The 24,868-nt window shown below is 40.6% G+C and overlaps 1 long non-coding RNA gene across 1 annotated transcript in view; it reads left to right on the forward strand.

The window, feature by feature from the left end:
• Positions 1 to 24,868, forward strand: part of LOC115093630 — a 649,997-nt gene that overhangs the window by 314,777 nt on the left and 310,352 nt on the right. The window contains exon 2 of the long non-coding RNA XR_003857360.1: positions 16,992 to 17,065. This is a non-coding gene — a long non-coding RNA (uncharacterized LOC115093630). The remainder of the gene's footprint in view (positions 1 to 16,991; positions 17,066 to 24,868) is intronic.

Here is a 24,868-nt window from a genome sequence, read left to right on the forward strand (position 1 = left end):
TAGAGTGTTCTAGAGAAACTTTTCTGGATCTTATGCGAGATTCTATGGATCAAGGCACTCTGAGCGAATTTGTTGTTAGAATCTGGCAAAGATTGGATCCTAAAATTATTTTTATCTCCATGGCAGAGGAGATTTTTGGGTCAACTAATAATTTTTTCTGGATGTTATGAAAGACTCAACTTCGTTAGCTTATATTGAGGTCGCAATTTCTTGCCATAGGGGCTATATACTTTTAAAATTATCTTTGCCCATGTAAAGTAGTATATTAGCATAAGGAGGCCAATATTCAGAAATCTAGAAAATGGATAACTTATCTGTCTAAAGGTTCATTTGTTTTTTAATAATTTTTATTCAGCACCACTGCCACAAATCGGAATAACAAGATAGAATATATATTCCATAATTGAAAAGACAACAGGGCTATCTGGGTTATTCAGCAAGATAAATGCTGGGAGCTGTATAAGAGTACTGCAATCCCAGTGGTGGTAAGGGGTTTAGGAGGGTGCTGGGTGGGATGAAAGAGTTAGGGTTGATATGGGAAGAAGGGTCCAGAGATAAGGGGTTTTTGACCAACCACTGGGGGAGAACTGGGGGAGGGGGAACAGTCGGCCCCATACCCCTTCACCTTTACAACATTTGGCAGGGCTTGGGGGGCTCGAGCCAGCAAGCCCCATTGTGGCACTGAGGTGGGGTTAAGGAATCAGGTCACCTTGCTCATTTGGATTTTTTTTTTTTTTTTTAAGCATGATCGCCACTTCATCGGCCATATTCTTTGAAATAACCAGTCAAAATTAAAGTTAATTAGGAATATGAACCTGGATAACTTTCACCCTGCTCATGGCTGCATCTACAGTTGCAAACCAAACTCTATATAACCACCATCTACAGTTAGCCAGGTAAAGTTATATGGCTAACTAAATTCCAGCCCAGGACACCCTCAAAACACCTCCCATATATCTGGCTAAATTTTAACTGCATAATGACTTATATGGATAAAAGTAGCTGGATTAGTGGCAGCGATATTCAAACATTAGCATTTATCTTGATAACTCTAAAGTTATTCAGTTAAATGTTATTGAATATCAACCTCAAAGTGTATGGGTTTTGTTTGTTTTTTTTTAACTGGAGCAATTGTCTATTTTTTTTTAGGGAATTTCTTTCCTAGATCTAAGAAGGAAAATATTGGTTCAGTATCTTCCTTGAAAAATTAATTAGTATTTGTTTTCCTACTCTTGCTTATCTACTGGCATCCTGCTTATGTTCAGTTTATTTTGGTCTTTATTATGGATGTATAGATGTATGTAGCAATGAATTTATTTTGAAATGGCGGGGTTAATTATTTTTATATTTCTTTTTCTTTTGTGTATAATTTTGGTTTGTTGAAATATGTCCATTTTTTTGTCTGTAAGAATTTGACTTATAATAAAATGAATATCATTTGCAAAAAATTAAAATAAAACCTACACAATTAGACACCAAAATTCTGGATGCAGAAAAATATACCACAACATTCAAGTAAAAAGATTTGCACCCTTTATTAAAAACAAAATACCACTTGCAGTGGGCGTTTGTTTCAGAAATGCTGTATAAACCTACTATAAGTGGGTTTTGGGATGGTTTACTTAGCATGCAATCTATTAATTCCACTTCCTTATGAATGAACCTTATCATCACTTTTCATATTACATATCTCATATTATATATCTTACACATCTGGAAGGTGGGTTGAATAACCAAACTGAGCATGATTACATTCTGATATCATTAAGAAGGAAGGCTGTGAAGCCAACAATATATTTTTTCATGCTTTCAATTCAATATTTTACCCATCCTAGCAAACAAAATGCTCTAAATGAGTTACAGCGTAATATTCATAATAATCACAGATCCACATACACTTAAATTACAATGTTAATCTCATTTAAACAAATTAGATTGTTTAAATGAGATTAACAAGAACAAGAGCAATCCCCCATAACCAGTGCAGTCACCCAGTCCATCCTTACTTCACTCACTAGTCTTCTACATCAGTCAACAAAAATGTTTTTGATTCCCACTGATATCACTTTAACTGTCCCACTTGGCGTAAAACAGCAGATAATGTGTTCCAAATCTGTGAATTCCTGAGCCTGCAACCTAGCATGATTAATCTAATCATAGTTCTACCACTCAACAACCCGTTGTTTGAGAGCATAAAGGCCAAGCTGGATGATATCTAATCAATATATTACCATATGTACTGGGTTCAACCCATTTGCAGCTTTGAAAAAGACCCACTGGGCCACAGGCAGCCAATGTAATTACTGAAGTAGAGGAATACCAGCTAATACCAGCTCTTAATACTTAACCTTGCTGCAGTATTCTGAATCAGTATGGAACCTGTTAATAATTCATCTGAATAACTCCCAAAAAAGGGAATTTCAGTAATGAGTCATAACCACAGCATTCAAAATCCTCACAAAATCAACCAGATGAAAAAAATAATTGATCATTTTTAGCTATCTCAAAAGAAAAAAAAAACTTCCAGCACTGTGCTACTCCAAAGTTATACTTGTATCTAATTCCATCCTAAAACCTTTTACAGAATCCCTGAGAGTTATACTCTCCTTCTCCCATATTACCAAAGGATGAAAAAGACTACAGTCCATTTTCTGAACCTACAAAATGTCTGTCTTTTGGGTATTTAGTTTTAACCTATTACTACAGGGTGGCCCATAGAAAAATAGCCCGCCTCCAAAACCAGTGCATTGGAGGCAGGCTACTTTTCCATGGGCCACCCTGTATAACAGGGCCCAGCTCCCAGCCCCCTCATCACCTATTGAAGCCCACCCTCCTGACTCCCCCCGCCCCCTACATAGCAAAATCACCCTGCTGGTCTGGTAAGGGCCTGGGAGTGAACCCTCCACTCCCTGAACCGGTGGCTGCCAAGTTCCAAGATAGCACCAGCCCTTTACCCCTATCATGTGATAGGGGCTATCCAATAGGAACAGTTCCCTATCATATGATAGGGGCTATCTTTGCCATTGGTTAGTCTCTGTTTTATGATAGGGCAAAGAACTGGTGACATTTTCGAAAATGGTGGCCTCTGGGTCCCAGAGCAGAGGGAATGACTCCCGTGCCCCCACTAGGCCACCAGAGCAATTTTGGTAATTCTTGGAGGGTGGGATAGGTTGGGCAATATGGGGGTTGGGAGCCAGATGGGGTAAGCTATTTTTTAACAAAAGATAAGGGTTGAGTGTGGGTCATGTTAACATGGGCCATGGGCTGCTGCTGCTGCTGCTTGTGACCTTGGGCAAGTCACTTCACCTTCCATTGTCTCAGGTACAGAGTTAGATTGTGAGCTCACTGGGGACAGATAAATACACAGAGTACCTGAATGTAATCAACTTTGAAGTGCCTGAAAAGTGGAATATAAAGTAAATAAAATACATAAATGGAGAATTTTCTCAAAAAATTACCTTTCTGGAAGAATTTAGCTGTCTCCAGGGGCAGCAGGGGGATGGGTCAGGGGGTATCCGGAGACTCCCAGGTTATGAGGTTTGTCAGAGGAACCTGTGCACATTATTTTCAAGTAAAAAGTACCCACAGACTTTCAATCAGCTGGCAATTACCCTTGTTATGACCTCTTACAATTATAAATCACCCGAAATTGATTTTCTTACTTCCATTTTCTGGAACTAGAAAGTGTTTTTTATAACTTCATGTTCACCCAAGAAGCACTTGCAATGTAAGCATGAGTCTGTATTCATTATTTAAATTTTCTGCATTTTGACCAAAATAAATGTTTATCATCCTGGATCCATCATTTATTCTACTCAGTTTCATATGTCATTTTAGATTGTTGTCCAAAACAGTGCCGCAAGTATTTCCAAAGTAAGTGAATCAGTGAGATAATGAATTATAGAAAACTTGGATAGTATTCAATAAATAATTTGCATATGGGACCTTTCAATGGGAGTCATTTTACAAACTTAAAATGATAACCTCCATCCCATTTTTGTCAGCAAGGGTTATAAATGTTGAAGTTTAAATTTGTTGTATATTCTTTTACTGTTTTAGTTAAGTCAAGTGTGTGATCCTAATATTTATGTTATGTTTAAGGAAGAATGTGAACCCCTGGGCTGAGATGAGCGATGACTCGCCTACAGGGAGGAGCCCTGTGAGCCTCATCGTCAGCAAGCGTAGCCTCAGTGGCGTGGCACACAGCTAAAAGTAGAGACTTTATTATTTAGGAAGGAAAGTAATGTCCACAGTATTAGCAATATGGAAGTACAGTCCAAAATTAAATTCAGAGTTCTGTATGAGTTGCAAAGCCATTAACAGTGCTTTCGTAAGGCCTGCATAGAGAGAGTTGCAATAGTCTAAGGAATTAAGGGGGTCATTTATCAAAATGCATAAGGGCATTATCGCGGGCATTAGGGCCCTATCACCCATGATAACATCCTAACACATGCGATAAATACTACATTGCGAAATGCATATGCAAATTTGAAATTTTTATTCAGGTGGGAGGAGTTTGGGCGGAGTAAATGGAAATGAGGGCTGGTTAATATTGCGTGCGATAATGTAACACACACTATCGCGGGATTTAATGCTGGAAATAATTGTACCTTTTTCTGTAGCATTATGCCTACGATTACTGTGCATTACAGCTGTAATGGGATTTATCCCAAATCCCATTTTGGGAGGGGAGAGAGCGAGTGAGCCTCTGTGGAGGCCCTCTGATTTTTTTACTTTTCTACCACTGTAAGAGGGGGGCATTATGATCTCAGAGTAAGGTTTGTGGGGTGAGTTGAGTTTTAGAAGTCAATTTAACATGCACAGTCATACATACAAACAGCACAGTTACCATCAGTGAAGGTTTAATGTGATTTTGAGGGATGAAAGGTGAAAGAAGAGTAGATTTGTATCATGTTCGCTCTACCTAGCTTGATGCACTATCTACCTAGCTGCAATCAACTAGGTAGCTAGAACATGGTAGAAATCTACTCTTCTTTCACCTTTCATCCCCCCGAATCACATTAAATCTTCACTGATGGTAACTGTGCTGTTCATAAGTATGACTATACATGTAAAAATTGCCCCCCCAGAACCCACCCCACCTCACGTCAAATTAGTAGTGTACCCTTTTTATAGTGGTATAAAAAGTTAACACTGTATGGTGAGCCTCTACAGAGTCTCTCTCTCTCTCTCTTTCTCTCTCTCTCCGCCCAAAATGTGATAAAAGCCTGTCTGGGGACTTCTCATCTTGCAATGTGGGTGTGATAAATTTAATTTGCATTGTGAAAAATAGCTATGTAGTACCAGGAAAATGCGTCTAACCATGTCCCCCCCCCCCCTTTTTTTTTTCATGGGCACTATTTTTGCTATATTTACCACAAAATGATGAATCTAGGCCTGAGAGTGAAAGTTTGGGTAACAATTCGGAAATCAGCATTGCTTAAAAAGGGTCTTACAGAAAGTAAAAGATGAAGTTTAAAGAAACAAGCATGTACAACTGATTGAATATGGGGACAAAAGGAGAGAGAAGAATGAATCTGAATCCCCAAATCATGGGCACCATGTTTAATTGGAATGCACGATCCTTCAAAAAAAACCACTGCTCAGGGATACTGCCTATCTCTTACAGAATATTATGACAATCTCAGTTTTACAAAATTTAAAGATCAAGCTATTTTTTTAAGCCAAGATATTATCTTAGAAAGACAGCATGATAGTTTGTCAAACATAGCTTCAACAGATGGAGAAATGGGAATTTGAAACTTGATATCATCCATGTATAATTTGAATGAGATTCACATTTGTGATAGTAGTGTATCAGTGGAAGTAAGTAGATAGTAAATAAGATTGGTAAGAGCGCTGACCCTTAAGGAACCCCAGATCTTGAACAGTTATCACTAATAACCTTATAAGAACGATCTTATAGAAATGAAGAGAACCAAGTAAGAACATCCAATGAAATGCCAATAGGATTCAAATGTTGCAATAGCATCAGATGATTAAGAGTGTCAAACGCAGCAGTCAAGTGTAACAACACCAAGGCAGATTGTTGTGCAACTTCAAAATCTTCCTTAATGATGAAAGGTACAGGACATTTCATAGGCTATCACTGATGTGTGTGACTCTAATTTTCCTCCTCTGGTGTGCATACATTACACCCTCAATACAACTCCTTGCTAGGTGCAGGAGGAGAGAGAGAGAGAGAGACTCTTTATAAGGCTCAGTCTGATACTCCTTACTTGGACCATTGTAAGGGGGGCACTTTTATTTGGGGTGAGTTTTCGGGAATTGGGTTGGGGTTAGGGGGGTGGTGTTACAGACACATTCAGAAGTATCCATTGTAAAATTGACATCATTTAAATAATTTTTGAGCTTATAAGTGATGAAAATTCTAACGAGGAGTAGATTTGTATACTGCAGTGTCTGCTAGCTGCATTGTACAAATCAACTCCTTTTCTTCACATAAGGTCTACAATTATTTAATGATGTCAATTTTACAATGGATACCTCTGAATGTATCTGTAACATCTCCCCCTAAACCAGAGGTGGGCAATTCCAGTCCTCGAAGGCCACAAACCTGTCGAGGTTTTAGGATATTCTAATGAATATGCATGACATAGATTTGCATACAACTGAGGCAGAGTGCATGGAAATCTCTCTCATGCATATTCATTAGGGATATCCTGAAAACCAGACTGGTTTGTGGCCCTCGAGGACCGGAACTGTCCACCCCTGCCCTAAACCCAACCCAACTCCCGAAAACTCAACCCGAATCAAAGTGACCCTTACAATGGTCCATATAAGGAGTATCAGACTGAGCCTTATAAAGAGTCTCTCTCTCTCTCTCTCTCTCTCTCTCTCTCTCTCTCTCTCTCTCTCTCTCTCTCTCTCTTTCTTTCTTTTATACCAGATGCCTAGCAAAGAGGCTACATGTAGCTTATAATATAGCATGTGTTTATTGTTGCACATGCTTCCCTTTTAAAATCTACCTTTATGTATTGTGGCATGGACAAAATCCAGATTGGCCTCGTGCAACAAATTATTATCATCTAGATGTTGTTGGAGAATTCCATGAAGAACATACGGCTAGACATGTCTTAATAGAGAAGTCAACATGGTTTTAGCAAGGGGAAGTCTTGACTAACCAATCTTTTATGAATTTTTGTTCAATTCGGGCTTTAATTGGAAACCAGTGTAGTGAAATCAGTATAGGCGCTATGTGGTCATTCTTCTTTGTTCCTGTCAGAATTCTAGCTGCTGAATTTTGCAAAATTTGGAGAAGCTTGAGGTTGGAAGATGGTATTCCAATCAGTAGGGAGTTGCAGTAGTTGATGGTTGAGAATATGAGTAGCTGTAATACAGTTTTCAAGTCATATGGATTAAGAAATGGTTTCAAACGTCTTAGGGTTAGTAGTTTGTGATATCCTTCTTTGATTTTGTTTGATATATGGTTCTTGAATGAAAGTTCTTTGTCAATAATAATTCTTAGGTTTCTGGTGTGGGTGACGGAGTATTGAGTTCATTTGATTGTCGAGTAAGAGTAGGGGTGGGGGTGTTGGATTGGGTTTTTTGTCCATGAGGATTATTTCAGTTTTGTCGATGTTGATTATGAGTTTCAGTGATGTTAGAAGATTTTTAATTGAGACAAGTAGAGAAGATGCTTCTTTGTACATTTCTTCAATTGAATTTTGGATGGGAATTAGAAGTTGAATGTCATCAGCGTAGAGGAAGTGGGTGATTCTACTATCTTTTAGTAGTTGGCAAATGGGAAGAAGGTATATGTTGAATAGAGTGGCCGATAACGCTGATCCTTGGGGAACTCTAATGTTGAAGTTAATCTTTTTGGATGGGTTGTTAATTGATACTTTGTAGGTTCTGTTTGATAGATAGGATGAGAACCATTGTAAGGTGGTGTCAGTTAAACCAATTTCAGTCAGTTGTTCTAGGAGTATATTGTGGTTTACTGTGTTGAAGGCAGCTGTCAAGGAGAATGAGTAGGTATTTTTTGCCTTTGTCGAATCCTCTTAGTATCGTGTCATTCAAAGAGAGTAGGAGAGTTTCTGTGCTTAGGTTCTTTCTGAATCCGTATTGGATTGGTGATAAGATGTTGTTTGTTTCAAGATAATCGTCAAGTTGGGAGTGTACGACTTTTTCAATGATCTTGGCTATGAAAGATAGGTTTGAAATAGGGTGGTAATTTGTAAGGATTTCAGGATCCAAGTTGTTCTTTTTTAGTATTGGTTTGATTACTGCAGATTTGAGGCATTTGGGGTAATTACCTTCAGTCAGGGATAAATTGATGATCTTGGTGATAGTTTTAGATATGGTGGCTTTGATTGTTTTGAGGGCTGTTATAAGGATGCTGTCTAGTGGGTGGTTGGTGGGGTTCATTTTTTGATAATACATTGAATTTCGAGAGTGGAGGCGGTGTCAAAGTTTGTCCATGTTGAGGTTACCTTAGTGTTCAGTCTGATGTTTTGGCTGTTGTTGATTAAGTTGGTTTGTATTTGATATTTTCTTGTTGAAATATTCAGCAAAATCATTACTTCCATGTTTGGTGCATGTAGATTCTTGGGTGGTTTTAGTGAGGTTTTGTACTATTGAGAATAATATTCTGGGGTTGTGATGAAATTTGGTGATTTTGTTGGAGAAGAATACTTTTTTTGTATTGTTGATGATGTTTTTATATTGTGCTAGGTGGCTCCGATATATATTTAGTGTGGTTGCATTTTTGTTCCTTCTCCATTCTTTTTCTTTTCTCCGGAGTATACGTTTGGCTGCTCTGATGTTATCATTATACCACTGGTTGATGTGTTTTGATTGCTTTTTTGTCTTTGTAACAGTGGGGTTGATGCTGTCTGCTACTTTTTTTGTGATGTTTAGCCATGATGTTGTTGCATCTTCGGAGTTTGATAGATTTATGTTGATTAGTTCAGTTTGAAGAGTTTTCTGTAGAAGTTCAGTGTTGAATGGAGGACAGTATGATATTTTATTTGGAGTGTTTTGAGGTGTTTTGAGGTAGAAGTTGAAAGATAAGTTGGCTTGGATTAGGTGGTGATCAGACCAAGGTATATCTGTGGTGTGGATTTTATTTGTTTGCCAATCTTCAGTGTTGATGAATATGAGGTTGATGGTGTGACCTGCTTTATGAGCTGGAGTTTCAATTACTTGTTTTAGATGTAGTGTTGATAGGGCATCAATGATGGTTTGGCAGGTTTTTGAGTAGGTGAGTGAGTCAAAGTGTATGTTGAAGTCACCTAAGTTGATGATGGGTTTGTTGAGTGATATGTTATTCATGATGTATTCAATTAGTGGGGAGCAGTTTTTGTCGAGTGATCCTGGAGGACAGTAGACGAGGCAGATTTGTAGTTTTGGTGAATCAAATAATGCAACTTCAAAAGGTGCAGATATGTTTGTTGGACGAAGTGTCAACTACGTTTTTTTTGGAGATTAGCATTAAACCGCCTCCTTTTTTTTCTGGGAATTGAGAAGGTGTTGTATTCTTGGTTGAATAGTTGGTTAATTAGTACGGAATCAGTGTTTTTGAGCCAGGTTTCAGTTATTGCGATGAAATCTGGTTGGGTGTCTATGAGTAGGTTGTTGAATAGAGGAATTTTCTTTATTATTGATCAAGCGTTGACAAGTATGAATGAGAGTAGCATATAATTTGAGTATTGGATATATGTGTTGTTTTTGCTATTTGCTGGTTGTTTTTGTTTGTTTTGAGGATTAGAGGGTGTGTGCTTCATTTGTGCTGAGTGGTTTTTTGAGAGCGTGGGTTTTTTGTTTCGAGTTGGGAGTTCATTTGTCATATTCAAATCTTCTGTTTGAAGTTCCTTTTGTTTGTGCATCAATTGCGAGCGTTGTTTGTAAGAAGAGTTGGTAGAGGGCAATTTATGTGGCTGTATGTAATGTGAAGGTGGTTTGTTGGCGTTAACATAGGTAAGGGTAAAGGTGTAAAGTAGAGGGAATTAGAGGGAGCACTGAATGGGCTGCGCGAAGGGGCGAGCAAAGGGACAGGCTCCTTTGGACGTGTGACGCACGGTGCACGGCACCTGTGGTGAGTGTGGATTTGAAACACTCACCCGGCTCCTCCTCTGACATCAGGGGGCTGTCCTGTCATCTTGGTTAGGTCTCAGTTTGTCTGGGCTTTCCGGTGTTAGGGTCAGGGCCCTGTTGTGCCAGATGTTGTTGAGATCGGGGGGCTGTCTTGCTGGGCTCCTCCAATGTCGGGGTCGGGCCTCTATTAGCCGGTCCCTGGCGCTGTCGGGTCAGGCCCCTGCGGAGTTGGGTATCGGCAGTGGTAAGAACGGCTCCTGGCAGATAAATTAAAGAAAGCTATTGCTATCTCTGGAAGTGAATAATAGGAATTAGACCTACTTTATGGGATCTGCCAGGTGCTTGTGACCTGGATTGGCCGCTGTTGGAGACAGGATGCTGGGTTCGATAGACTTGGTCTGATCCATTATCACATTTCTTATATTTTTATGTTATGTTCATATGTATGATATTAAATTAATATGGGAAAAAATAACAGAAAAATTAATCTAAAAAATGCAATCAAATTAAAATACAAATTCCTTGTTCATTGTTTAGAAATTCATTGGATTTTCTTTGACATCAGGGGTGACAGTGAATATGATTAATTGCTGCTCATAATTGCAGTTTCAATCCAGTAGTTATTGCTTGTCAGTATCAATTAATAGCTCAACAGAAAGCTTATTCATTTTACTATATTAAAGAATGAAGGCATGTCAGATTTATGCTAAACTGGCAGCTTCAATTAGGTTTTGAGGTTTATACTTTATTGGAAAATAGTTTATGGTTTGATAATTGTGAATACTAATGAATTATTGTTGTATTGCATCTCTAATAACCATAATTTTGGGTTTGCTAATATGGAAGTTGTAATCAATATAGCCCTACTTAATCACACCTTAGACAATTGTATTTTATTAATTATCTCCAACTTTGTAGGATGCAGTTTTAGAGTGAGCATTTGTGTTGGCCACCAGTTTGATGTTGTTCTTTAATTAATTTGTATTCTATGCAATAAGGAGGTTAACATGATTATTATTATGATTTCACATTTTTAATGATTTGTGATAGGTAATTAATGGCAGGAAAAATTCTAAGGATCCAATTCCAGCCTTTTCTTCTTGTTAGACACCAGCCACACAGTTTGGCTTTCCATGGAGTAAATGGCTGATGCAGGCATTTGCGTCACATAAAATCCATCTGTTTGGCTGATGCACAATCTAATAATAGGTTTGGGTCATAGTCACTAATACCCTAACAATTATCTACCACTTTTGTCTTTGGGAAACTCCTTGGTTTGTGAGAGAACTGAATTGTGACTTCTGTCTTTAATTGATAAACAAACCAGTATAACTAACTAATTCTGGACATGCTTAAAATAGATACCAAGATTACCAGTGCATGGGTGGTTAAACAGCTTTTTAGTGAAAAGAGTACTATGGTCACTAATAACAGGGAGATATCTGAAACCTTTGCTTCTTTCTATAAAACATTGGATTCATCTGAGGTTTATTTCCAGCAAAATGTTATAGATAACATTTTAAAAGATGGTCCTTTAAAAACCTGGGACACAAGTGAAGCCCCTGTTCCAGAAGAGAAAATACATAGTCAAGAGGTGAAATTAGTCATTAAATCTCTAAAATTGGGGAAAAGTACTGCTGATGATGGGTTCAGTTTAATTTGCTACAGAATTTAAGGTGAATTTTAAAAGCCCAGTCCAAGTTGGGCCAGTGTACGCCAAGCGGATTTTAAAAGCCGCTTGTGTTTCTCCCGCAGCGCGCACAAATGAAAAGTTCTGAAAAAGGGGTAAGGGCATGAGCATGGTCTGGAGGGTATGGCTGTTCCTGGATTTCACCTTGAAACTTGCATGTAAATATTTATAAGCCCAGACGCACACCAGGGTCCCCTGCCGCATAATTTTACTTCTGCTATGGATGGCGTAAAAGTCATAAAACAAAACAAAAAAAAAAAACACAGCAGCAGGGTTTTAAGGGTTGGAGCTAACAGTAAGGAAAAACGATTCGCGGTAGGAGATCGTTCCAGACCCCCTGCAGTCGAATCGTTTTTCCGTATGGAAAAACGATTCGTGGTAGGAGATCGTTCCAGACCCTCCCTGGACTTTTGGCAAGTCTTGTGGGGGTCAGGAGGCCCCCCCAAGCTGGCCAAAAGTCCCTGGGGGTCCGGGAGCGATCTCCTACGCTCCTGACGTCGGGGGACAAAAAAACAAAATGGCGCCGGTGCTACCTTTGACCTGTCATATGACAGGTCAAAGGTAGCGCCGGCGCCATTTCTACAACGCACGGAGGACCGAGAGTAAAAGATCACACCGGGACCCTTCCTCTGGACCCCAGGTAATTTAAGGCATTTTGGGGGGGGTTCGGGAGGGTGGGGGATTTATTTTAAAGGGTCGGGGTGGGTTTTAGGGTTGTTTTAGTGTGCCGGTTTTCCCGCCCTCCCCCTTCCCCTCCCCCCCCCCCACTGGACCCCAGGTAATTTAAGGCATTTTGGGGGGGTTTGGGAGGGTGGGGGATTTATTTTAAAGGGTCGGGGTGGGTTTTAGGGATGTTTTAGTATGCCGGTTTTCGATTTACACGATTTACACGATATTTAAAAAACCCAAACTGCGACGATCCGATTCCCTCCCCCTCCCAGCCGAAATCGATCGTTAAGACGATCGATCACACGATTCACATCTCTAATACTTATGCTATCTTTAATAAAAGCATTATTGGCTGATTGTATTGTTGTTCTCAGGTTTTGTCCCCAAACCTAGCTTATGTTTTCAATGAAATCTTATTAGGGGCACAATTACTGAGCAAGATAAAGTTAGCCAGCATCCAAGTGATTACTAAAGAGGGTAAAGATCCATGGAAGTATTATATATCACCCAATCTCCTTGATAAACAACAATGTTAAACGCAAAGGTCCTAGCTAATAGGCTCAATGATATTCTACCCCATTTGATTCAGAGGGACCAGACAGGCTTTGAGAAGGGGAAGCAAGGCTCAGGCAATGAAAAAATAACTATTTCCTTATCGAATATAGCTAATAGAGACACTTTTGCTGGTGTTAGATGCAGAAAACACATTTGATCAAGTGGAGTGGGGCTATTTATTCTATGTACTAGAGGTTTGAATTCGGTACTTATTTTCACGCTGCATCAGAAGCATTTATAGTGAGCCAGGGCTCAAGTTAGGGTGAACAGGGAAGTCTCTGAGCACTTTCCTCTGGGTAGAGGTACAAGACAGGGATGCCCCCGTCACCTAGTTCTTATGCTAGTTTTAGAACTACTAGTGGTCAAGATTAGAGAGTCAATGTCTATTAAACAGATTGTTACCAGTGATGGAGTGGAACACAAACTCACTCTCTTTGCAGATGTCTTTCTGCTATATGTGAGAAATCCACGTATCTCTCTTCAAACCACAGTACAAATAATCAGGGAGTTTAATGTATTACCTGGATATAAGGTCAATAACTTTATAACCTGAGATTCTTTGAATTAGATTAGACTCTCATACTAAAAGAAGAAATTAAGAGTTTCCCATTGAAATGGACCCCTAAGTATTAAATACCTTGTTGTCCAGATCTTTAGCACACTAGATAGGCTTTACTCTCTTTTCCAACCTCTCTTGAAAGCTATAAAACAGACCTAGCAGTTTTGACTCCTTATTCAGTTTCATGGATTGGTGTGCTATCCACTATAAATGTGAATATCCTGCCTAGACTACTTTTTCTGTTAGACATGTTATCAATCAGGTTTCAAATTCATTTTTTACAGTATTACATTCAGCTTTGTATAAATTTATGAGGCTAGGGAAAAGACCAAGAATAACACTTCGTGTTCTATCTTTCCCGAAAGCAATGGGTGGCTTAGAACTCCCCAGCTTTGAGCAGTACCAAAAGGCAATACATCTGAAGAGTATTATTACATAGTTTAAAATCCTATAAGCATTGGTTTAGCATTGAGAAAAATTGGTCACAGAGCAACAGTTTTCACCTATCTCCCTGGGTCTCCGTGAACGCGGCCGTCCAAAACCCTGAATACCTCTTCGTAGATATACTGTACTACACATTTGGAAAAATGCGGCTAACTCCGCTGCTCTTTCCCCGCTGTCTCCCTTGTGGGGTAACCCTGACTTACCAGCACACTTTACGAGGTGTAGCTTCTCTTTTTGAAATGACCACAGGATTTATACTGTAAGGCAATTATTTGAAAAGGGCAATGGGTGGCTATTTCCAACTCCAAATAAATTGCAAGACACACATAACCCCCCTGCATTTCAGTTACCAGGATATTGTTTTTGACCTGAAGAGTTCTTCCCCTTTTCAATCTTCTCTTTGTTTCCTCAACAGTTTATTGCCTGGGATGGGCGTATATCCCATTCATGAAACTCTCTGAACCATGTTAGGGCCTGCAGATCTGGAACTTCATTGGCTGAAAAGGCGCCTCCTGTAAAGTCTCAGAAGTGACTGCTGCCTTTTCTCCCTCCCTATGCCTGAGCACACTACCCCTTTACTGTGCCTAGAACAGACTGGATCCAATAAGGCATGAAGCATGTGGCTGGCCCAAACTGGAACTTTTGTAAACCATTTTTCCCATATTGTTTAAATCTGAATACACTTTTCTACTAGATTAACTTAAAGTTTTTAGCTTATTCATCTATAAACTTCAACATAGTAAGCAATACTCATAAATTGTGAACTGTTTCACTTGTTTCAGCAAGATTTTAGCAAAACAATCCAAACCAAATAACATTAGTGTCTCTTAAAAAGCAACATTTCAAGCCCTCTTCATTAAAGATTATTCCCATGAGAACAATATTGCAGAAAAACTTCAATGACTAGGACCATTAAATCGCAATCTACAGATTGTAAAGTGATTTTAAAATTCTAGTAAAGAAGTATACTACATTTTGATTAACTTATTCATAGCAAGATACATGTTAAATCTGTGAAAGTAAATATTGTGTTTGTGTGTTGCACTAGCTGCTAGTGCTATGTACTTTTCCTTAAAAAAAACAAACAGTGTTTTAAATTGGAAATTATCTCACTTTTGAGGTGTATTACACTGAGGGCAATTTTTTAAAGTGATGAACATGGGTGAAAAAAGGTTTCACCCACACTAATCAGCTGTCTGAAAATTGTCCATTTTCAATGCACTTTAGCTGCACTGAGAGGAGGCAGTCTCAGGGGAATGTTTATGTTGGGAAGAGAGGTAAGCATGTAGGTAACATTTTCAAATCTAGGCATACATGTTTCCATTAAAATTCTACCCGCAGGAAGAGCAGGTGCAAGTATCTGTGCAATTCTTTGTACTCATGGCAATTTTCAGAGTAAGTCTTTGCATACCTTTTCTTTGAAAATTGGTGGAAATGTTGTACCTACGGAATTTGCACCAATGCTTACATTTCATAATTGCCCTGGGTTTTTTTAGAACGGTATACTTTAGTGATTTTCTGATTTACTCCTGGATTTTCTGGTTGGAAATTTGCTGCACATATAAACATGGCAGAAAAATACCATACATTAGGGATGTGAATCGTGTGATCAATCGTCTTAACGATCGATTTTGGCTGAGGGGGGGTGGAAATCTGATCGTCATGGTTTTTTTGGTTAAAAAATCGTTTTATCGGGGGAGGGGGGAGGGCAGGAAAACCGGCACATAAAAACAACCCTAAAACCCACCCCGACCCTTTAAAACAAATTCCCCACCCTCCCGAACCCCCCCAAAATGTTTTAAATTACCTGGGGTCCAGTGGGGGGTCCCGGCGCGATCTCCCGCTCTCGGGCCATGGCTGCGTTAATAGAAATGGCACCGGTGGCCCTTTGCCCTTACCATGTGACAGGGCAAAGGTAGCGCCGGCGCCATTTTGGTTCCTGGCACCCGACATCACGAGTGCAGGAGATCGCTCCCGGACCCCCGCTGGACCCCCAGGACTTTTGGCCAGCTTGGGGGGGCCTCCTGACCCCCACAATACTTGCCAAAAGTCCAGCGGGGGTCCGGGAGCGACCTCCTGCACACGGGCCGTATTGCCAATATTCAAAATGGCGCCGGCGCTACCTTTGACCTCACTATGGTGACATTGCCCATCCATTGCAACTGCTCAGCTCTACCACTCTCTCAGAGATCCCCTATGCTTGTCCCATGCTTTCTCCAATTCATAAACTGTCCTTGGCTCCACCACCTCCCCTGGGTGGTTGTTCCATGCATCCACCACCCTCTCTGTAAAGAAATATTTCCTTAGATTACTCCTGAATCTACATCTTTTTATCCTCATCTCTTGACCCCTCGTTCTAGTCAACTTTCCATTAAGAGTCCCAAACTCCTGTGCATTGATACCTTGGAGATATTTAAATGTCTCTACCACTTTTCCCATATCCCACCTTTCTTCTAGGGTATATACTTTTAGATCTTTAAATCTGTCCCCCATATGCTTTATAATAAAGACCACTGACCATGTTAGTAGCCACCCTGTGGAGAAACTACATCCAGTGTCTATCCTTTGGTGGTGCGGTCTCCAGAATTGTACATAGTATTCCACATATATCTTTTGTGCCACATTACAATTTAGTCAGAAAACAGTCATGAGTCAGATATGGGATGATGTGGCAAACTGTAGATTGATAGGAAAAGAATGATCACATTAAAGACAGTGGCCATAAATTCCAAAGTCAGGTGCTAAATACATTTTCTTGTGTCGTTAGTGAACAATTTATAGTGCTGTTGTACTTTCTTGGAGCTTTGGGCTAAACTCTGCTATGTAGTGAGCTCCAGTTATTTAAAATGTTTTTAGCTTACTTCTGAATGATGCAGTGCATAATTTTTCCATTAATAAAACCTTATATGATAAAGGTGTGCACATATATTTGTAATTGTTTAAACTGTAAACACATTGTCTTGGCTTTTCTTATTATTTAAATCTTATAAATATTTGTTGTATTTAATTTTCCAGTAACAGAAGAATAAAATGAAGAAATAATGCCAGAAATGATTTCTGCGTTACATTTCCAAGTGGACTAGCTCAAGGTATGTTGAAATTAAGTCATGCAGGAAATGATAGTGGTAATTGTGAGTTCACTTGTGGCATTAATTATGTAAACCAGAAATACCACAGAGCAATCAGCCAGCATTCCTTCTATGTAGAATAGTGAAAAGAACATTACTCAAGACCAGAAGGTATTAGGAATCTAGCTGTGGAAATTGGTTCACTTTTTCCCAGAGATTCTGATGGTAACAGAGAAGTGGCATGGTAGATTACCCTTTAATCTTTGGCTTTACAGAAATAGTTCTAAGGCATGTTAAATTTATCTCAGAATAATACACACTTCCACATGAGGAGACAGGTGAATTATGTAGTGGCTTTCTTCCCTGTTACAGAGGAGCTCAACCAGAAGAAAAGAAATTGCCTGTTTTTCAAGAAAAGTGATATCAATGATCCAAATGGTGACTTTTGAGTACAGGATGTCATACAATTGCTTAGAAGTCTGAATGTAGTGTAAAAGATTTGAGAAATAAATAACTTGATAATTACAGGAAAAAGAGGCATAGTTACCTATCAGTCTAAAAAATAAAATTGCAGAATAAATTAAATATATAGTGAATAGTTTTGATTTCTTCAGTATTGAGTAAATTATATAGAAAATACTAAGAGATCTATATTCATAGAACTGATGCGTAGGTAAGTTACCTAGATACATTATTCATATATTTAGCTGAATGCAGCTGGTCATGCATTCCACTGATTATTATTGTTATTTATTTATTATCAGGAATTCTATTCATAATCATTGTGGAGCACAATTTACATATACAGTAATAAATAATAAAACATACAATTAATACAAATAAAAAACTATATAATATTAAACTATCTAAAAATTAAATTAATAAAATCATTATTAAAAGGAACAGCCTTACTAATGTGTGTATGACTTGTTAAATAAAACATTACAAAAAAACAGCCTTTAGTTTCTTATGAAACACTAAATAATCTGACTATTCAGATTTCATCTATACCCAGAAAAAGACCATGTTATCAGATAAATCTATCCAGATAATTTTAGGTCTGCTCTCCAACATGACTAGATTTACCTGGATAATGCTGAGTATTGGAGTTATCCAACTTAGTTGTCTGGTTAACTTAGCCCTGCCCCAGAATACCCCAGAGCACCTCTGATTTATCTGGGTAAGATCTATCTGGCTAAAAACTTACCCAGATAAATCAGCTGTGAGCACGATGAGAAATTAAAACCTTGTGCTTTGTCCAAATAAGTCAAAGACTTAGCCAGACAAAATATTTGAATATGAATATGTCCAGAATATGAATATGTCCAGAATCAGTCTAAGATGTGCTAGTGTGAGTTGAAATCACGATGGGGTAGATTTTAAAAGGGTTACGCACATAAGTTATGCACGTAACCCTTTAAAAAAAACCCTGCGCGTGCCGAGCCTATTTTGCATAGGCTCGGCGGCACGCACAAGGCCCGGGACACGCGTAAGTCCCAAGGCTTTCCGGGGGGGGGGGGGGGGCGTGTCAGGGCCGACGCGACATTCGGGGCATTCCGGGGGCATGTCAGGGGGCATGGTACCGGCCCGGGGGCATTTCGGGGGCGTGGCCGAGGCCTCCGAAATGGGTACCGAGCCGGAGAATCACGCACCAGCAGCCCGCTGGCGCGCGCGAGTTGTGCCTGCTTCTAGCAGACATAACTTTTAAAACACAGGTGGGGGGGGTTTAGATAGGGTCGGGGGGGTGGGGAAGGGAGGGGAAGGGAGGGGAAGGGAGGGGGTAGAAGGAAAGTTCCCTCGGAGGCTCGCGTATCTTATAAAATCCAGCGTACTTTTGTTTAGAAAATCTACCCCTATGTTTCCACTTTTACTGCACTGAGGGGGTCATTTTTCAAAATACGGTAAGACGTTTTCGCATGCGATAGGCCCTTAACGCATGCGAAAACGTGTTTACCGCATGCGATCACACCATATCATATGGTGCGATGCAAATTCCAAAAATGGGAGAAGTGTGGGCTGGGTTAGCCTCTCTGCAAAGAGCAATGTTCTCTCCACCTAGCTTGATGTTACCCAGGTAGAGAGTCCATCAAGCTAGGTTGAGAGAACATTGCACAAATCTCATCTTGGAGTGAGTTTCCTCACTCCGAAGGCCAGCTAATCTTCACAAGAGACCACTCTTCTGTTCGTAGGTGTCACGTAGCATGTCAAAGTGGCCCCTAACCCCCTACACACTTACCTAATCCCCACCTCGAGTTACTAGGTGGGCCTACCCTAGGGATACAAATACCTGCCTATGGGCCATGATATTACAGCCAGGCTCTCTCTCTCATTGCAAAACTGGTCCCCCAGTGGTTGACTGCAGGAAATACATCAGGTTCGGCACTTATCACAGAATCTGGAATGGTATTGCAATGTGCACTAACTTAGCTCTTCACACAGGTAATTATCACAAATTGCAATAAATACTATATATTAGCATGAAACACACCCCTTTTGCTATCGCATGCGGTACTTACCACCTTTTGATAAATCCAGGCCTGAATTGTTTGGTTATTTAATATTCTTAGCTTTATCTAATTGTTTCTTTGACGTTTTATCATTCTTATTGTAAACCGATGTGATATACATTTAGAACTTCGGTATATAAAAAAGAATAAATAAATAAATAAATAAATAATACTGGCATCAGAAGGAAGCTGGCACTATCATCAACTCAAAAACCCTACTAGGTTTCCTGTAGTGCCAAATAATACCCACAAATAATGTTAACCCAAATTATGTATAAGAAAAGTTGGAAGAGTTAATTTGATTTCGAAACATCTAGTGGAAAGTGTTCTAAACATCAAAATCACAAAACATATAGAAAGACATGGTTTAATGGAACAAAGTCAGCATGGCTTTACCCAGGGCAAGTCTTGCCTCACAAATCTGCTTCACTTTTTTGAAGGAGTTAATAAACATGTGGATAAAGGTGAACCGGTAGATATAGTATACTTGGATTTTCAGAAGGCGTTTGACAAAGTTCCTCATGAGAGGCTTCTAGGAAAAGTAAAAAATCATGGGATAGGTGGCGATGTCCTTTCGTGGATTGCAAACTGGCTAAAAGACAGGAAATAGAGAGTAGGATTAAATGGGCAATTTTCTCAGTGGAAGGGAGTGGACAGTGGAGTGCCTCAGGGATCTGTATTGGTTCCCTTACTTTTCAATATATTTATAAATGATCTGGAAAGAAATACGACGAGTGAGATAATCAAATTTGCAGATGACACAAAATTGTTCAGAGTAGTTAAATCACAAGCAGATTGTGATAAATTGCAGGAAGACCTTGTGAGACTGGAAAATTGGGCATCCAAATGGCAGATTAAATTTAATGTGGATAAGTGCAAGGTGATGCATATAGGGAAGAATAACCCATGCTATAATTACACAATGTTGGGTTCCATATTAGGTGGTGCAACCCAAGAAAGAGATCTAGGTGTCATAGTGGATAACACATTGAAATCGTCGGTACAGTGTGCTGCGGCAGTCAAAAAAGCAAACAGAATGTTGGGAATTATTAGAAAGGGAATGGTGAATAAAATGGAAAATGTCATAATGCCTCTGTATCGCTCCATGGTGAGACCGCACCTTGAATACTGTGTACAATTCTGGTCGCCGCATCTCAAAAAAGATATAATTGCGATGGATAAGGTACAAAGAAGGGCTACCAAAATGATAAAGGGGATGGAACAGCTCCCCTATGAGGAAAGACTAAAGAGGTTAGGACTTTTCAGCTTGGAGAAGAGACGACTGAGGGGGGATATGATAGAGGTGTTTAAAATCAATAGAGGTCTAGAACGGGTAGATGTGAATCGGTTATTTACTCTTTCGGATAGTAGAAAGACTAGGGGGCACTCCATGAAGTTAGCATGGGGCACATTTAAAACTAATCGGAGAAAGTTCTTTTTTACTCAACGCACAATTAAACTCTGGAATTTGTTGCCAGAGGATGTGGTTAGTGCAGTTAGTATAGCTGTGTTTAAAAAAGGATTGGATAAGTTCTTGGAGGAGAAGTCCATTACCTGCTATTAATTGAGTTGACTTAGAAAATAGCCACTGCTATTACTAGCAACGGTAACATGGAATAGACTTAGTTTTTGGGTACTTGCCAGGTTCTTATGGCCTGGATTGGCCACTGTTGGAAACAGGATGCTGGGCTTGATGGACCCTTGGTCTGACCCAGTATGGCATTTTCTTATGTTCTTATGTTCTTATGTATTTGTATATTTTATTATTCAGAATGGGGCAGATTTTAATACCTAGGCGTGGGCGTAGATTTCTGCGCACAACCTGATGCGCACAAATCTACACCCGATTTTATAACATGCACGCGCAGCCGCATGCATGTTATAAAATCCAGGGTCGGCACGTGCAAGGGGATGCATACTTGTGCACTTTGCGCACGCCGAGCCCTAGGGGAGCCCCGATGGCTTTTCCTGTTCCCTCCGAAGCTGCTCCGAAATTGGAGCGGCCTCAGAGGGAAATTTCCTTCCGCCCCTCTCCACCTTCCCCTCCCTTCCCCTTCCTAACCCGCCCCCCAGCCCTACCTAAACCGCCCCCCCCCCCATATCTTTGTTTTGCAAGTTCTGCCTGCTTCTGAGCAGGTGTTGGTTGCGCATGCCGGCCAAGTACCGGCTCGCAATCCCCTGGGCCCACCCACCCACGCCCTTTCCCCTTTTTTCAAGCCCCAGGGCTTTTGCGCGGCACCGGGCCTATGCAAAATAGGTTCGGCGTGCGTAGGGCTTTTAAAATCTGCCGCATACTGTGGGAGTAATTACGTACTTGCCCGTGTAGATAAAAAGGCAATTGCCTGGAGACTTTACAAATGTATGTACTTTCCATTTGAAAATTATCCCACCAAAATGCCCCACACAAATTAATATCTGCTAATTTGTGCACAGAGGGGTAGATTTTCAAAGGAGTACACGCGTATCCTACGCGCGTACCCTCCCGAAAACCTACCCCAAAACCCCCCTGCGCACGCCGAGCCTATTTTACATAGGCTCCGCGGCACGTGCAAGCCCCGGGATGCACGAAAGTCCCGGGGCTTGCATGGAGAGTCGTGCCGGGGGGTGTGGCAGGGCGTGGCGGTCGTGACGTGGCATTTCGGGGGCATGGCGCGGGTGACGCGACGTTTCGGGGGCGGTGCCGCGGGCGTGGTTTCGGCCCGGGGGCAAGGCCGCGCCCTCCGGAACAGCCCCCGGGTCGGGTGATGGCGCGCCAGCAGCCCGCTGGCGCACGCAGATTTACGTCTACCTCCGGCAGACGTAAATCCGGCGATAAAGGTAGGGGGGGTTTAGAAAGGGCCGGGGGGGTGGGTTAGGTAGCGGAAGGGAGGGGAGGGGAGGGGAAGGTGAAAGAAAGTTCCCTCCGAGGCCGCTCCAATTTCGGAGCGGCCTCGGAGGGAACGGAGGCAGGCTGCGCGGCTCGGCGCGCGCAGGCTGCCCAAGATCGGCAGCCTTGCGCGCGCCGATCCCGAATTTTAATGGATATGCGCCGCTACGCGCGTATCTATTGAAATCCTGCATATTCTTGTTCGCGCCTGGTGCGCGAACAAAAGTACGCACTCACACAAAATTATAAAATCTACCCCAGAATCTTTCTGAGAAAAAATACATGCATACTTTTTTAAATGCAAAAGTATGTATGTATGTGCAAACAACTTTCCAAAATCACCCCCCAGAATTCCTCGCTACTCACTGCAGGTACAGAGGTAGATTTTAAAAAAATACGCTCACGCGTACTTTTGTTCACGCACCAGGCGCGAAGAAAAGTACGCTGGATTTTATAAGATACGCGCGTAGCCGCGCGTATCTTATAAAATCCGGGGTCGGCGCGCGCAAGGGGGTGCACATTTGTGCAACTTGCGCGTGACGAGCCCTGCGTGCGCTGCCCGTTCCCTCCGAGGCCGCTCCGAAATCGGAGCGGCCTCGGAGGGAACTTTTTGTCTACCCCCCTGAACCTTCCCTTCCCTTCCCCTACCTAACCCCCCCCCCCGCCCCCCCCGGCCCTATCTAGACCCCCCCTACCTTTATTGGAGAAGTTACTACTGCCTCCGGGCAGTAGTAACTTACGCGCGTCGATGCGGCAGGCCCCGACACAGGCCGCTGTGTCGGGGCACTCGGCCATGCCCTCGGACCGCCCACATGCCCCCAGACACGCCCCCGACCGCCCCTTTTTGCAAGCCCCGGGACTTGCGAGCACCACCAAGCCTATGCAAAATAGGCTCGGAGCGCGCAGGGGGGGTTTGGGGTAGGTTTGCGGGGGGTACACGCGTATCTTACGCGCGTACCCCTTTGAAAATCTACCCCAAAGTTTGGAAACAAACAGGCCCTGTGTGTACTTTTACCCGCACACCAGGTGGGCAATTTTTCTACTTTGAAAATTATCCTTCATATTCCCAGAAAAAAGAGAACATGGGTCATAGGCTGTGTCAAAACTCAGTGTGATCCACTGCCAGTTTTTCCTATGAAATAAATGTCTGCTACAAATGATATTTTCTGAAAGTAGACCAAATGAGTGTTTTAGGAAAAGGCAACCAACAGCATGAGATCAGTAATCCACCTCCCCCCCCCCCCCCAAAAAAAAGAATTTGTTCCACACAATTGTTCTGGATAGAAAAGGATTATGGGTAAATTGAAAAAGGTAGCAATGTGAACTTAGTGCCAATGGAAAGCTATTGTTCCAAAAATATTTTGTTTACCTGGTTTCTCTTAAAGAAAGAGAATATTATTGTGGTTTGAGAATTGTATTATGCAATTCATAATTTATTTTAGCCACCGACATGCAAGTATCCTTAGTAGGGAAGAGGTTAAATAAATCTATTAAACATACCATGAGAATTGTGATGAACTCTGTTAAACCATTTATATAATTGCATATATTATGCATATCACTAGGGCATGTTTATAATGTTTGTGAAATATTTTTTATTAATGCTGCTGTATATATATGAAAGAATCCATAAAGGGAAATAAGTGTATATTGACTTTCCTTGTCCATATCTAAACCCTGATGACAAATAATTTTTTAACAAACTGAACAATTAATAGAAATGTTTTCTCCAGTGTAAAATAATATGTTAGTGCACAAAAGCATATTCTGCTGATACTTCCTCTGTGGTTTGTAAACATACCAATGTGAAGAAAAAATTGCAAAGTTGAAACAAATCTAACACACACACACACACACACACACATATATATATATATATATATATATATATATATATACATTTTTGTTTGTGTTACTACGAATTTGTACAGACAATTTTCTGAGCTTCTCTCATTGGATAACTATAATGTTGAGTTTTCTAGCTATTTAAATTGTCTGGATGCCAAAAGGTTACTAAATGTTATCAATTAAAATCATCTGAAGAACATAAGTTATGCCATGCTGAGTCAGACAAAAGGTCCATCAAGGCCAGTATTTGTCTCTGACAGTGGCCAATCTGGGTCACAAATATGTGGCTGATCCAAAGAGTAGATTCATTCCTTATTGCTGACTCCCAAAGATAAGTGATGTCTTTCCCAAATCTAACGGGTGTGATTTATGAACTTTTCCTCTAGGAACTTGTCCAAACGCATTTTAAATGCATGTCCTCCAGCAAAAATTTCATAGTTTGGTTGTGTTAGGTAAAAAAAAAAAAAATACTTTCTCCAATTTGTTTTAAATCTGCTACATGTAAGTGTTCATGGAGTCTTAGCAGAATTTGAAAAGGTAAATTACCACCTCCTATTTACTTATTGTAGCCTACTCTTGATTTTATAATCTTTTATCATAGTT

Source organism: Rhinatrema bivittatum, chromosome 6 (genome assembly GCF_901001135.1).
Source record: "Rhinatrema bivittatum chromosome 6, aRhiBiv1.1, whole genome shotgun sequence".
Classification (NCBI taxonomy): domain Eukaryota; kingdom Metazoa; phylum Chordata; class Amphibia; order Gymnophiona; family Rhinatrematidae; genus Rhinatrema; species Rhinatrema bivittatum.